This window comes from Ochotona princeps, chromosome 2 (genome assembly GCF_030435755.1).
Source record: "Ochotona princeps isolate mOchPri1 chromosome 2, mOchPri1.hap1, whole genome shotgun sequence".
Lineage (NCBI taxonomy): Eukaryota > Metazoa > Chordata > Mammalia > Lagomorpha > Ochotonidae > Ochotona > Ochotona princeps.
The window spans coordinates 110,234,465-110,247,161 of record NC_080833.1 but is presented as its reverse complement, the minus strand read 5'-3'; the positions used below and the strand labels follow the sequence as shown (position 1 = coordinate 110,247,161).

The window sequence follows — 12,697 nt, the reverse complement described above, 5'->3', positions numbered from 1 at the left end:
GTCGTTCCCACCCACCCCCATCCTCCTGGCAGGGGGTGGCGGGGTGGCGGGTGGGGGGGAAGGGCGCCCCAATTGCGCGCCCCGGCCCGACTTGGGAAGGGGGAGGGGCGGGTCCAGCAGGAGAACGAGGCGGTGACGTCAGACTCGGTAGAGCCAATCAGAGGCTCGCGTGGGGAGGGAGTGTGAAAGGATGAATGAAAAGTCCGGAGCCGGAGCGCGCCGGGGCCAGAGCGGCGGCGGAGGCCGAGACGGGACCCCGGGCGACGTGAGACCCGCTCCCCACTGCTCCGCCGCCCTGGCCCCGGCGGGGATCCAGAGCAGCCCGGGCTTCCACGGCCTCGGCGGGCGCCCGCTGAGCCCCAGCACCGGGGAGTCAGGTCCGCGGCGCTCCCTGGGCGGGAACCGGCTGGGAGGACCGCGCGGGAGAGCACCGATGTAAGTGGCCGGGCCGGCGTGGGAACGAGACGGGCGAGCGTCTGCCACCAGGGACCCGCCGGGCCCCCACACCCTCTCAAGGGCTCCCTCCCTGCAGCTGCTTCTTGTCCTTTCCCGCGCCCGTGCGTACCCCCTGCCAGCCTCTGAGGAGGCCCTTCCGCACTCCCAGCCTCGACCGTGTTCACCGCCCTGGGCTCGGCGCGGCCTGGGACGCGCGGCTCACCTGCCCGCCGGGCCGCCTGGGCTTTCCTCCCCGACTCCATCTCCTGGTGCTCTCCCAGGGTCTTCCCAGCTGGGAGGCTTAGCCCATTACTTCGCTCCTTAGGAGGCTATTTTTAGGGATCTCCAGCTCTCCTCCTCCCCCTTACCCCCAGCATTTCTTATTCTTTTGGGTCGCCAGGATTTCGCTGTCTCTTACTGGGGCCCCTCTAGGGCTTTTACCCTAGGGTTTCCCTCTCGATACCCTCGCTCCGTGGGCAGCTTGGACCCGGCTCGCCTCTGCGCTGGCTCTGCTTCGCTTCCACCGGCCTTGGGAGTTGGAGCCTGGGTTAGGCAGGCTCCGCGGCTCGCTCTCCCACCGCGCGCTAGGCTCGGGGGGGGGGGCCCCGCTGGATAAAGCTGCGTATCCGACCTTGCGGAGAAGGGCAGTGGAGACCCGAGGGGAGATTGGGGAGGTCTCCGCCTCGGCCCCTGCCCTCTTCCCGGGTGGCACGAAAAGCCCGCGTGTCCCTTCCCCCACCCCCACCCCGGGACCAGTGGAACTCCCGTTTCTGGCGCGAATGGGGGAGAGGTGGAGAGTGGGAAATGGGGCGTCGGAAGCGCTGGGATCTGGGGACGTCCCGGACCTGGACGCCACCATTCGTTGCGTCCTTTCCACTCCCTTTTCTGTCTCTACCCCTGTGTGTGGATCTCTTTTGGTCTCAGACTCCACTTGTCCCCCACCCCACCCCTTTCCCAGGTTGCGCGGGGAGGCAGCTTGGGTTCTGGCGGTGGCAGCCTGGAGGCTGCGCGGAAGAGGCGGCGGTGACTGCGGCCAAGAGGCGGGGTTGGTTGTTATCTTTGGTTATCTAGCTGTATGAGTGGTGTGAAGTCTTCATAAAGCTAGATAACCGAAAGTAAAAATAACCCCATACACTGCGCAGGGGGCCGGGGAAGGCTGGAGTCCAGGCCGGGTGGAGGGGGGCGGCTGAGCCTGGGGCTGGAGCCACGCGGATGGACAGGCCTGGGAAGGTCACAAGAAGACCCAGAGACCAGCCCACCTCCAGGCTTGCAGAGCCGAGGTCTGGTCAGGGCGCTGTCCCAGCTCCAGCCTGCGCAGGTAGGAGTCCTGTTCCTTTTCCTGGCTGAGCTGAGTGGGGGAAAGCTGTACCCTGGGAAGGTTCTGTCGCAATCAGCTTGTATCCCTATGGGACATATGAGAGGCTTGTGGCCCAGGCCTGTCCAGCGTCCTCAGGCTGTATCCGCAGCTGCTGCTGGGTCGGAGGACTTGGAGGAGGCCCTCTGGGGCGCTGGCTGGCCTTGGCTTCCCCCTTTCTTCCAGAGGCCAAAGAGAGCTCTCCAGCTTGGCTGGGGGCTCAAAGTGTCAAAACAAAACAAGAAGAAGAAAGAGAGAGAGAGAAAGCTGAAGGTGCTGGGTACAGGTTGCTCAAAACCCAGCAGGAATAACAAACAAACAGCAGGGCCAGGACCTTGTCCCAGGCTGGGTTCTGGGCCACCCAACCCCATTTTCTAAGTCTTTCCCCCTGCAAGCCTGGACCAGCGCTCAAGGCAGCAAAAGATCTCTTGTGTGGACCAAAGGAATTGAATTGAATGAGGGTCTTTTCCAGGACCACCACTTCCCTCCCTTTCCATCCAACCTCACTTCTGGAAATTATCTCCAAGGACAAACAGCCTCCAGAAGCCCTGGGGAGCTCACACACAAAGGAATGTGTGGTTTAGGATAGCCGCTGCCCAGGGGGAGCCAAGAATTAGAGATTAATACCGCGCCTCTCCCAAAAGAATTCATGTATCTGGCCTGACCTAAATAGTTTAAGCAAAACTGTTTAGGTGCCCATGAGAGGAAGAAGAGGGGCTGAGGGGTCACTTTGCAGTGATAAAAAGCCAGGAGGAACCTCTCTGCACTGATTGGGCTCCCCATGGCCTGACCCTTAGAGGCTGTAAGGGGTACAGAGGGTGGGGAGAGTGTTAGGTAGGAGAATGGGGAACTAGACAATGGTCTTGTACTGAATCCAGTTCCCCATGCAAATTTAACATTTCCTCTTAGAACATGACTTCATCGCTGAAAGATAATGCTGCAACTATACATTATAATGGGAGCAGGCTTGTAGAAGCCAGGTTAAAAAAAAACAAAAACGGGCTTTGTGGGGAAGAACAGGTACCCACGTCTTTCGTTCATGGGCACAAAGGAAAACAGAGGCCAGGGCTTATAGAACTAGCACCTCTGTGGAGAGGGGGCCAGGGGCTGGGAGGGTTGTGACCACTTTGTGTGTGCATGTGAAGTGTGTGGTCAGGAGAGTGGCTGGTGATTGTGAGTGTGTCAGCTGTGACCACAGAGAACCTGAGGGGTGTGGACCTGGTGTGAGATTGGGTGTGTGTGACTCCATGGTGGACAAGATGGCCACTGAGTCCAGGAGGAAAATCTGGCTGAGGTAATGAATGAGCCCACCACGGGGAGGGGAGAGCCACTCTGGGACATGGGGCAGTGCTCCTATAGGCACATCACAGTGACACCCCTGGCTGGCTCCTATCCCCGCTACAGCCAGGAGGAGGGTTGGGGTGCAGCATGGGGATGCTGCTTAGGAAGGGTTCAGGATGGCCCCAGCTACACCTGTCTGTGGCCTAGAACTCCCAGTTCTGGTCCTGCTGCACCCTCCTGTTTTGACTGGAAACCAAGTTCTAAGCCAGCTTCTTTATCTGTTTCTCTCCTCCCTATCACTTTCTGAATTTGAAAGTGAGTCCCAAGTCAACTTGGTCCTACATGCCTAACATTGTCCCCTTAACACACTCACCCAGAGATGCATCCTTTTTCCCCCAACTGCAGGCCTCAAAAGGATATGATTGAAAGTTCCTTGCAGGCAAAAGAAGCATCACACTTTGCAAGCCTAGCAAGGGAAAGAAGCAGCATGCTGGGCTATCAGCCACATTCATCTCTGCCAGTATTTGTTCGTAAAATGCGGGTAAGAATGCGTGCCCAAAGATTGATCAGGACAACAAATGGAGAATTCTGCCCCCCTTACACTGCGGGGTCTGATGCCTGCGGGTGATTCTGAGGTTTCAGGAGGATTAAAGGCCACACGGTTGACAGAGGCTGGTGACTTAGGGCTGCTCCCGCAGGTAGACAGGACAATGCTTTGGCATGTTTTTGGCTGAGGAGCTCAAACATTTAAACCTGAGGAACGTCCTCTTCGTTTCTTGTCCTGGGGCCCGGGTGAGGGGGGGCCAGCTCGGGGGTGAGGGGAGCCAGCCCGGGCAGGGCAGGGTGGCCACTGTGTTCTCCCTGAGCCCTGTCCCTTGGCAGTGAGAGAAGCTGTCCCTGGTGACCTATGCAGGTGCCAGTGACATCTCCCTGCTGGTGCCATTGAGTGTCTGGAATTCTGGAGTGACTACGGACATAGCTGATGAACTTCCAGGAACACTTAGGAAGTGGGTAGAATGAAGACAGCAGCTAGAGACCTGGGTGTCAGCATCCAGACCTTTCTGCATCACTGAGTGACTTCAAGAAGGGCTGTCCTCTCCTCTGGCCCCCACCAGACCAGCATCCTCCCGTCCCCAACATGATTCCTGATCCTGGTGAGCCACCAGAGGAAAGGCAGGACTCTCCACGTCTGGAAGGCCTGGAAGTCCATCCTGAAGTCTGCCTGCCCAAGGTTTGGGCTACAATGCTGGTATTTATTTCTTTCCCTCCCCCACCCCAGGTTCTAACAGCAAAACCTCTTGGGATCTCAGAAATCCTTTCGGGGGAGGCACGAGTTGTGGAGCATCATCACCCCATTGTCCTGGGGTGGGGTGTGCCAGGAGTGAATGAGTTCAAGTTCATGTTTTCCAGTCAATGCAGCAGCCTGGGGAGCGGAGGAAGTTTAAAAAAACCTGCCAGGGACTTGGAGGAGGAGGAGCAACAGGATCTTAGCAGGAAAGGTGGGCGGGTGCAGAGTTAGCTAGAAGAGAGGTGAGAGAAGAGGAACCCCCTCCATGCCACCCAGGCTCTCCCAGGGCTAGAGTGACATCCTCCACCCCCCTCCTCCTGCCCTAATCCCCCATTAAGGCAGCACTGGGTTTGTTATGACAGCGGCTGAAGGCCGCTGAATTGCTGTTTGCTGTGTCTGCTAATTGGGCCGCAGGGTTGGAGGCCGGACCCTGAAAGGGATCATTGTTGCTGTTTACTTTCCCCAGCCGCCTCCCTGGGGACACTCTGGGTGAAGGGGAGCAGCACACCCCCAGGGCCATCGCACCCATTTCCTCGTCTTGGCAGCAGGCGCTTGTAGAAGGGGCATGATTAATCTTCCTCTAAGGGTGGTTGGGTCTTCCACGGCATGGGGACACAAGCCCAACGCCCAAGGGATCCTGGGGCCAGGCTGAGGGCACCCAGGAAGTCCCTTGCCTCTTCCTCCAGTGAGTTAGGTTAACTAACCCCAGCACAGTTTCTTATCAGCTTTCTTCTAGGCCAGTGATATCCAACTCGCTTATGGGCTAATATTAACCTAGGAAGCTTCCAGCAAATATTGATGGTTTAGCCCAGTCCCAGACAATGAAATCAGAGAACTGAGGCGCAGGTGAGAACTGAGCAGCAGTCACTGTACAGCTAGGGTCACAGAGAGAAGTCTGGGAAACACCCACCTCCACCCCCAACCCAATGTCTCACAGGCACACACCTCACCTGTTTCCCCCAGCTCCTAACATCTATAGTTCTATCATGCAGGTAGTGCGTCTTTCACATCTTTATTTCTAAGTTCCAGAGCCTTGGGCTCTAGGATGCAACTTAAACGTCTGTGTTTTGTGGACAGACTTCAACCTGTGCTCTCCCTCCAAGGCTAAGACCTAGGCCATGGTCTGTCTATGGAGATTTAGGGCAGGGCTGTGCTCACCTGAATCCGTCAGGTGTAAAGGGATGGGAGGTTCAGGGATTCACTGACTCTTGGACTCTTGTGCAGCTTCCCCTTTCCAAATATCTCTGTTTCATCTTTTCCCTGTAGCTTCTGACCTGGGGCCAGCGAGTGCTTTACTGCCCACCCTGCCCTCACCCTCTCTCCCTGTGGATGGCCAGCCTACGTCCAGCACCACGGACAGCTCCCTGGCGGTGAGTGAGTTGTGCTGACCCCCTTGGGGAAGATTGAGGAAAGGGCCTCTTCTGTCAGTAGAGTCAGATATCAAGAACTCTGCAGTGTTGCACCTGGTGGGAGTTGTTTTCAGGGAACTAGGAGAGCTCAGAAAGAGATACAGGCTGCGGGGCAGCGCTGGCACTCTGTCTTCAGGATGCTAGGTTTATCTTTGTGTGGGGAGTCTGCCTTGGTGGCAGGGAGATGAAGGGTAGATTGAAAGCCAGCTTAAAGTCCTGTGGAGCATAGAGGGGATAGACAAGGTAGGGATACAGCGAGCCTAGTATACTGCCAGCCCCATGCCACTCCCTCTATGGAGCATGACCACCATTACTCAGCTGCTCAGTGAAAACTCCCAAGATCCAGCCTGGCCCTTTTCATGGTAGCTGATACCTCCTCCAGGAGTGTCCTTGCTTGGATCCGGATGGAACAGGTTCTGTGTGGCTAGAGGCACTTTACAAGAAGGTCACCCCCACAAAAAAAACCAGGCTGCATGTCTGGGCATGTGAGGAAAAGGTAGAACTGCCTGCTGTCTGCCTGGGGAGGGCTGGAGGGAAAGCCTCAGGGGATGGAGTACCCAGTGATAGCTGGCATGCCCAAGGGAGACAAGGCAAGGGAGCCCAGCCATCTGCCGGGGCACCGAGGCCAGTGGATGGCCACGAGGAGTCTCCAGAGGCCAGGGGGAGCCATGCAAACTGGAACGGGGCCTGGGAAAGGCCCTTCTGTGTGCCCAGGCTTGCTCCCCCAGCACTGTAAGCCTACAAACAAAGAGGCCATTCTCTCTAGGATTTGATGCCGCATCTCCGGCTGGCAGTGCCAGGTGGTAGGGGCATCAGGGGTGTCAAGCCATTATTCCCCCCTCCCTCCCCAACTCCTAAGTCCTCTGGGGCTGGATATTGAGGAGGTGGGGTATTCCATGCCACATTACCATGGCAACCACCCCAACCCCGCCCCCACAGCACAAAGAGAGGCAGCTTACACCTCCCCACCCTCAGGAAGAACCTGGATCTGGCTGGGAATCTTCCCTTGGGAATCCTGCTTTCGTATGTGTCAGCCACAGCCTGCCTTAGCCTTAGTGTCACCCTCTTCAGCCCCAGAGCCGAGCTCCCCCATGGAGCGCCATCAGGTTCATGGCCCAGAACTGGGCACTGGTGTGCCAGTGAACACCCATCTCTAGTGCTTCACTCCCTGTGTCCCCCAAAGCTCTCCTGCCTTTCACCTGCACCAAGGGCCAGCCTGGGCATTCCCAGCTGAAGGGATGTGGCCTTGACTCAGTGAGGAAGGACACGCTGGGAACCCTGAATCTATGGGAACCTAGAAGAGGAGGGGGCCATTCCTGCCACCCTCCATCTGCACCCTCCACCATTGCTCATTAGGCATTCTGCCCCCTCCTTCCGCTCGTTAAGCCCGATTTGCATATATTTGCATAATACAGTTCATTTGCATTCCAGGAGGCTCGTGGTAGAAGGGGGGGGAAGGAAGAGGGTTGGTTTGGAGAGAAAAGGGTAGAGATTTTGTTTTCATCAGTGTGTGGGGGGAGGGGCGGGGCGGTGGCAGGAAGAGGACAGGAATAAAAACTCACACTACTTTCTTTCTTCCTCTGTCCGCCCGCCCACCCTGGGCTGGACTCAGAGGCCAGAGAGAGGTGCCAAGGGGCCGGCTTTTCTGCCCTTTTTTGTGTGTGTGTCTTGCTTCCTCCGGCCTTGGCTACCCAGCCTGGCCCCCCACTTTGTCCAGCTCAGACTCTGGAAAGAAAAGCGGGGTAGGCAATGAGGCTGTGGGAACGGAAGTGCAGGGAGGCCGAGAGGCCGCCATCTTAGGGAGCTGGCGCCTAGAAAATGGTCGCTCCTGACAGGTGTGGGCTGAGATCCGGCCCTGCTGGGTGGACAGTGAGGAGAGGGAACCATGATGGGAGCTTCCTGACTGGCTTCGCAAAGTCCCAAGGAACCCCCTTGGGAGGGAAGATGACAGGAGAGAAGGAAGGGAGGAGAGACTAAACAGGTGAGATTTGACCTGGGAAGCCAGGAGCAGGCAGCCCTGGCAGAGCACCCAGGGGACTGTGGGTGACATGGGAAGTGCTGGAGGGATCAGGCCTGGGAGGAGCTGCGGGCACCCCGTGGGCAGGCAGAAGACATGGGGAAATGTTCCCCTAAGGTGAAACCGGGCCCTCTCAAAGGCCACCCCCAGCCCTGGCTCTTCCATCATGCCCACAGCCACTTGTGCTGCGTCCCTTTGATCCAGTTCTCCAGCTCCCTAAACAGGAGCATTCCCCAGGAGCTGTGCCCCCAACACTGGTGTCTTCTCTCCTCTTCACTTGCTGCTTTCATTTCCCCAACCCCCACCGTCACACCCCACCTATGTAGACAATGCTGCCTTTGACTTTAACATCATAAGAGACTGGGAAGGGTGCGTGGGAGTAGCCATGTCTGGAACCCAGGTGCAGGGTACAGAAGGTGCCAGGACATACTTGTGTCTTTGGTGTCTGGCATCCTGTGAGTACCACCTCTCACTGAAGCTCAGGGGTGTGAGGTTGACCCCCCCAAGGGCCCACCCAGGTCAAGTCTTCAAGCCTTGCCCCATGGGCCCATTTCCTTCTTGCTATCAGTGGCATCCTGGATTCCTGGGCCCCCAGGAGCAAATTCTGAGGGATTTCCTAGACATGGGAGGCACCCCCACATTCAGGTCAGCCCAGCAGAGCCCTTCTCCTGGCAACATGCTGAGCCCACACCTGTCTCTCCCCTTATCACTCTGCCTGGAACACCAGCCTGTCCATCCAACAGGCAATTTGTTGGGTGCCCCTTCCCGCCATGTACCAGGTACTGTCCCTAAAGCTGCAGGAGGCCTAGCAGGCTAGGGAGGGAAGTGGACACCCTGAGCCCTGGTACCTTATGAGGAGTGTCATACTGCAGACCTGGACAGAGCTTATGGTGGTCAGCAGTGGGGGAGAAGAAAGCTAGGGAGGCTCACTGCCAGGTAGCCAGAGAGCAGAGTTGCAAGGGAAGCAAGTGCTAGTTTGTTGGGTAAGGAGACTGATTATTTATTTATTTATTTTTGGAAAGGCAGAGTTACAGAGAGGAGAGACAGAAAGATCTTCCATCTGGTTCACTCCCCAGGTGGCTGCAACAACCAGAGCTGACCCGATCTGGAGCCAGGAGCTTCTTCCAGGTTTCCAATGCAAGTACAAGGTCCCAAGGCTTTGGGCCATCTTTTGCTGCTTTCCCAGGCCACAAGCAGGGAGCTGGATGGGAAGTGGAGTAACCAGGAAACATATTGGCACTCATGTGGGATGTCAGCACTTGCAAGGTGAGGATTTTTTTTTTAAGATTTATTTATTTTTATTACAAAGTCAGATATACAGAGAGGAGAAACAGAGAAGAAGCTCTTCTGTCCGATGATTCACTCCCCAAGTGAGCGCAATGACCGGTGCTGCGCCGACCTATAGCCGGAAACCTGGAACCTCTTCCGGGTCTCCCACACGGGTGCAGGATCCCAAGGCTTTGGGCCGTCCTCAACTGCTTTCCCAGGCCACAAGCAGGGAGCTGGATGGGAAGTGGAGCTGCCGGGATTAGAACCGGCGCCCATATGGGATCCCGGTGCGTTCAAGGTGAGGACTTTAGCCACTAGGCCACGCCGCTGGGCCCAAGGTGAGGATTTAATCACTGAGTCATCGCACTGGGCCCAGCAGCACTGGCTTTAGAAAAGAGTACAGTGTGCCAGGGAATTGGCATCTCTGGTAGAGGGAAACTGCTGGGGGAGTGATTCCAAACTAAGGAGCTGCCGGGAGGGGGGGTCGGGGTGGATGAAGTCGGAGGTTCATGATGGGGCTCCTGAGGAAGGGAGCCTACACTCTCAGTGGCCTGGCGGGCAGTCACATCAGGGTAGGGGACTTGGGCCTCTGCTGCCCACCGTGCCCAGCCAGCTAGGGGACACAGCCTGAGGTGGGGTTGTTTCTACCTTTGCCCGGCCTTCCCCATCACACACACTGCAGGGAGAATGTGTGATCAGGCTCTCAGTAACAAGCTGGATGGCTGGGTAGAGAATCCCAGCCTGGTAAGACACCTGAGGCCTTGGCAGGAGGAAGGCTGGGATGCTGGCTAGATCCTAACAGTCAGATTCCAAGAGTCAAGAGCTGCAAGGGGCTGGAGTGGAGAGGCAGAGGAGAAGGCTCAATCCTGGCAGCTTCCTGGAGGAGGGAATGAAGGTGTTCAGGGAGAGCTCAGGCTCTGAGGAAGGAGAAGCTGGAGTGCAGGCTGCTCCTGCCCCTGCCACCTCCCAAAGCAGAATGTGAGTGAGGAGTGGGAGTGCAGGCTGCTGCCCATCCCCCAAGCCTGGCCTTTGCACAAAGACCTCTCTGTGCATGGCCAGGGGCTGGCCCTGTCAGGTGAGGGGGCTTAGCTCCCAAGAGCTGATCAGGAGGTAGAAGAGAGCAGGGATAGAGGAGGGAAGGCTGGGGGTGGCCTCGGGCTTTAGCCAGGCCTGGGCAGGAAGGGAGAGAGAAGCTGAGGCTTGGCCAGGGTCCCCCACCCCGCCTGGCCACCCAGTTTTGCACATGGAGGTCCTGTTGCTCCTCATTCCATCCCAGGCTTGGGGCTTCCCTTGTCTCCCCATCCTCCTCTCCCCACCCATCCAGCTCCCCAGCACAGGGCCGCCCCTCCAGGGAGGGGGTCAGGGGAATGGGCAGACAAGAACCACAGAGAAGTCCTCCTCAGTCTCTGTCCCTACTCTTGCCTTCCTGCCGTCCCCAGGTGAGGTTTTCTCCTTCATTCTCCCCCCAACCCCACGGGGCCTTCCTGCTGATCACTAAACAGTGTGGTGGGGAATCTTTGCTGCTCCCCCAGCACCAAGACCTTGGTGGACACACTGGACCCAGCCCTGCTCACTGCTGGATGAGGGGTGGGTTCCTGGAACAGCAGAATGAGAGCAGACACAGTGTCAGCTCACGGGTTGGCCAGGTAGATGTTGGCCACCTGCGGGAAGGACCATAGAGGAAGGAGCTGTGGCTGTGGGACTGAACAGGCTGCTCAGGATACAAACTCTGGCTTTCCTCATTTGCTATCTCAGGGGGACCTCAAGCAGCCTGCATGATGGAGATGGGGCGAGGTAGGGAGGGGGTTTTAGAAGGCTGTGGGTGGAGGTTAGCAGGAAATGCCAAGAGCTGGAGGGAAGGAAGTGAGTAGAGAGGTGTTGAGTACAGCCATGGGAAGGCCCGTCTTGGAAGAAGCATGGCTAGGTCCTGCAGCTGGAGTGCAAGGGACCCATGTGAGCGTAAATCAGGAGGGAGACTCCAGTGCTGCAGCTTTCTTCAGCCTTTCTCTCGTTTAAGATGTTCTTTTTCATTTCTGTGTGTTATTTCTTTGAAGGGCAGAAACAGAGAGCTGTTCTACCTGCTGGTTCATTTTCCAAATGCCTGCAGATGGGCTGGGGCCAAGACCAGGTTGTTGTTGTTGTTGTTGTTGTTGTTTTACCTCCACAGTAGTGGTAGAGACCCAGCCACCTTAAGCCATCCCTTGCCACCTCCCTGGTTACACAGCGGCAGAAAGCTGATACCTGAATGCCACCGGCTGCTATTGCTGCACTCCTGGGAGATGCAGACACCCTGGATGGTATCCCAACCACTATGCCACATGCCTGCCATCTTTCATCCTCCCTGGTATGAATGGGCATCCCCCAGTGTGGGGAACAGGGGCAGAGTGGGGCCCTGTCTTCCTCTATCGCTTGTATTTTCATGATGTTTCCTCTCCGTAACCCTCCTCTGCAGGTGGTCCTTCCCGCAGGTGGCCAACATCTACCTGGCCAACCCGTGAGCTGACACTGTGTCTGCTCTCATTCTGCTGTTCCAGGAACCCACCCCTCATCCAGCAGTGAGCAGGGCTGGGTCCTCCAGTGGGAGTCTGGGCCAGGCTCTGGGCAGTATCTACTGACTCCAGGCAGAATGGGACCACCATGCCTTGCCACCCAAGACTTAATACTGTGGCCTCTTGGGTGCTGTCAGGGGTGAACTGAAGGAGACCCCCTGGGCCCCTGGGCCCCTGGGCTGCAGGGAGGACGAGCAGAAGGCTGTTTTGTCTGTTGCATTCATTCCTTGTTGGATGAGGCGGGAGGGGAATGGTTTGGCATCATCCTCCTTTAGAGAGTCACAGGACCTTCGGGCCTGGCGGAAAAGGCCAGGTTGAAGCTGGCATATGGAGGGAGCGCCCTGGGCACAGGGCATGGGCTTTGCCCGGCTGGGCTGCCTTCTGCTGGCTCTGTCCATCTGGCACCAGCTGGTTGCCCAGCACCGCCCCCACAACTACCCAGCCTCCTCCTGCTGTTGCCATGACAATTGGCTGCCATCTTGTTCCCAGGGCACTGCCTCATCTCTGGATTTTCCCATGGGGTTCCTGGGGGATAGGAACTGAGTCCCCGGAGACTCGGCTCTTTCTCTAGGCAGTAACAATTTACACGGATATGTCGCTTGTAAAAAGGGCCGGAATCTCTTTGTGTGCCGGCTCTGTGCCCAGCACTGCACTGGGTCATTTACTGGGGTGGCCAAGTTCCCACCAGTTTCCTGATGCTAGGACAGGTTTTTTCTCCCTCCAAGCAGGAACCATCATGAGCTTGCTTTCTCCTGTTGTGGGAAGTTCTTCCCAGTGTTCAGTCAATGTCTGTCCTGTTGTAAGCACTCTGACCCTTGGCTTGATGGTGGCTGAGCTGAGAGGTAAGAAAGGAACTGTCCACTCTGGTCATCTTTTGGGGGATTCAGGCATGGGGACAGGAAAGCTGAGACTTGGCTGGCTTCATGAGAGCTCCAAACATTACTTAGAAACCTAACGGCAGCCACTCAAACCTTTTGTCTGGTGGAACCAATGCCAGAAGACGATTTGAGGTTCTCCCTCCTTGCCCTCATCAGTACTCCCAAAAATGAGGCAGCAGCCAGAGACCCCTGGAAAAGTTCTGTGGGGGAACCTGGC

General features: G+C 57.1%; 1 long non-coding RNA gene across 1 annotated transcript; it reads left to right on the top strand.

Moving 5' to 3' along the window:
• Window positions 1-3,913: 3,913 nt before the first annotated feature.
• On the top strand, window positions 3,914-11,382 carry LOC131479604 (uncharacterized). Its single transcript, XR_009245003.1, has 4 exons — window positions 3,914-4,319; window positions 5,625-5,728; window positions 8,971-9,050; window positions 11,221-11,382. It is a non-coding gene; the product is annotated as an uncharacterized LOC131479604 (long non-coding RNA).
• The last annotated feature ends 1,315 nt before the right edge of the window (window positions 11,383-12,697 follow it).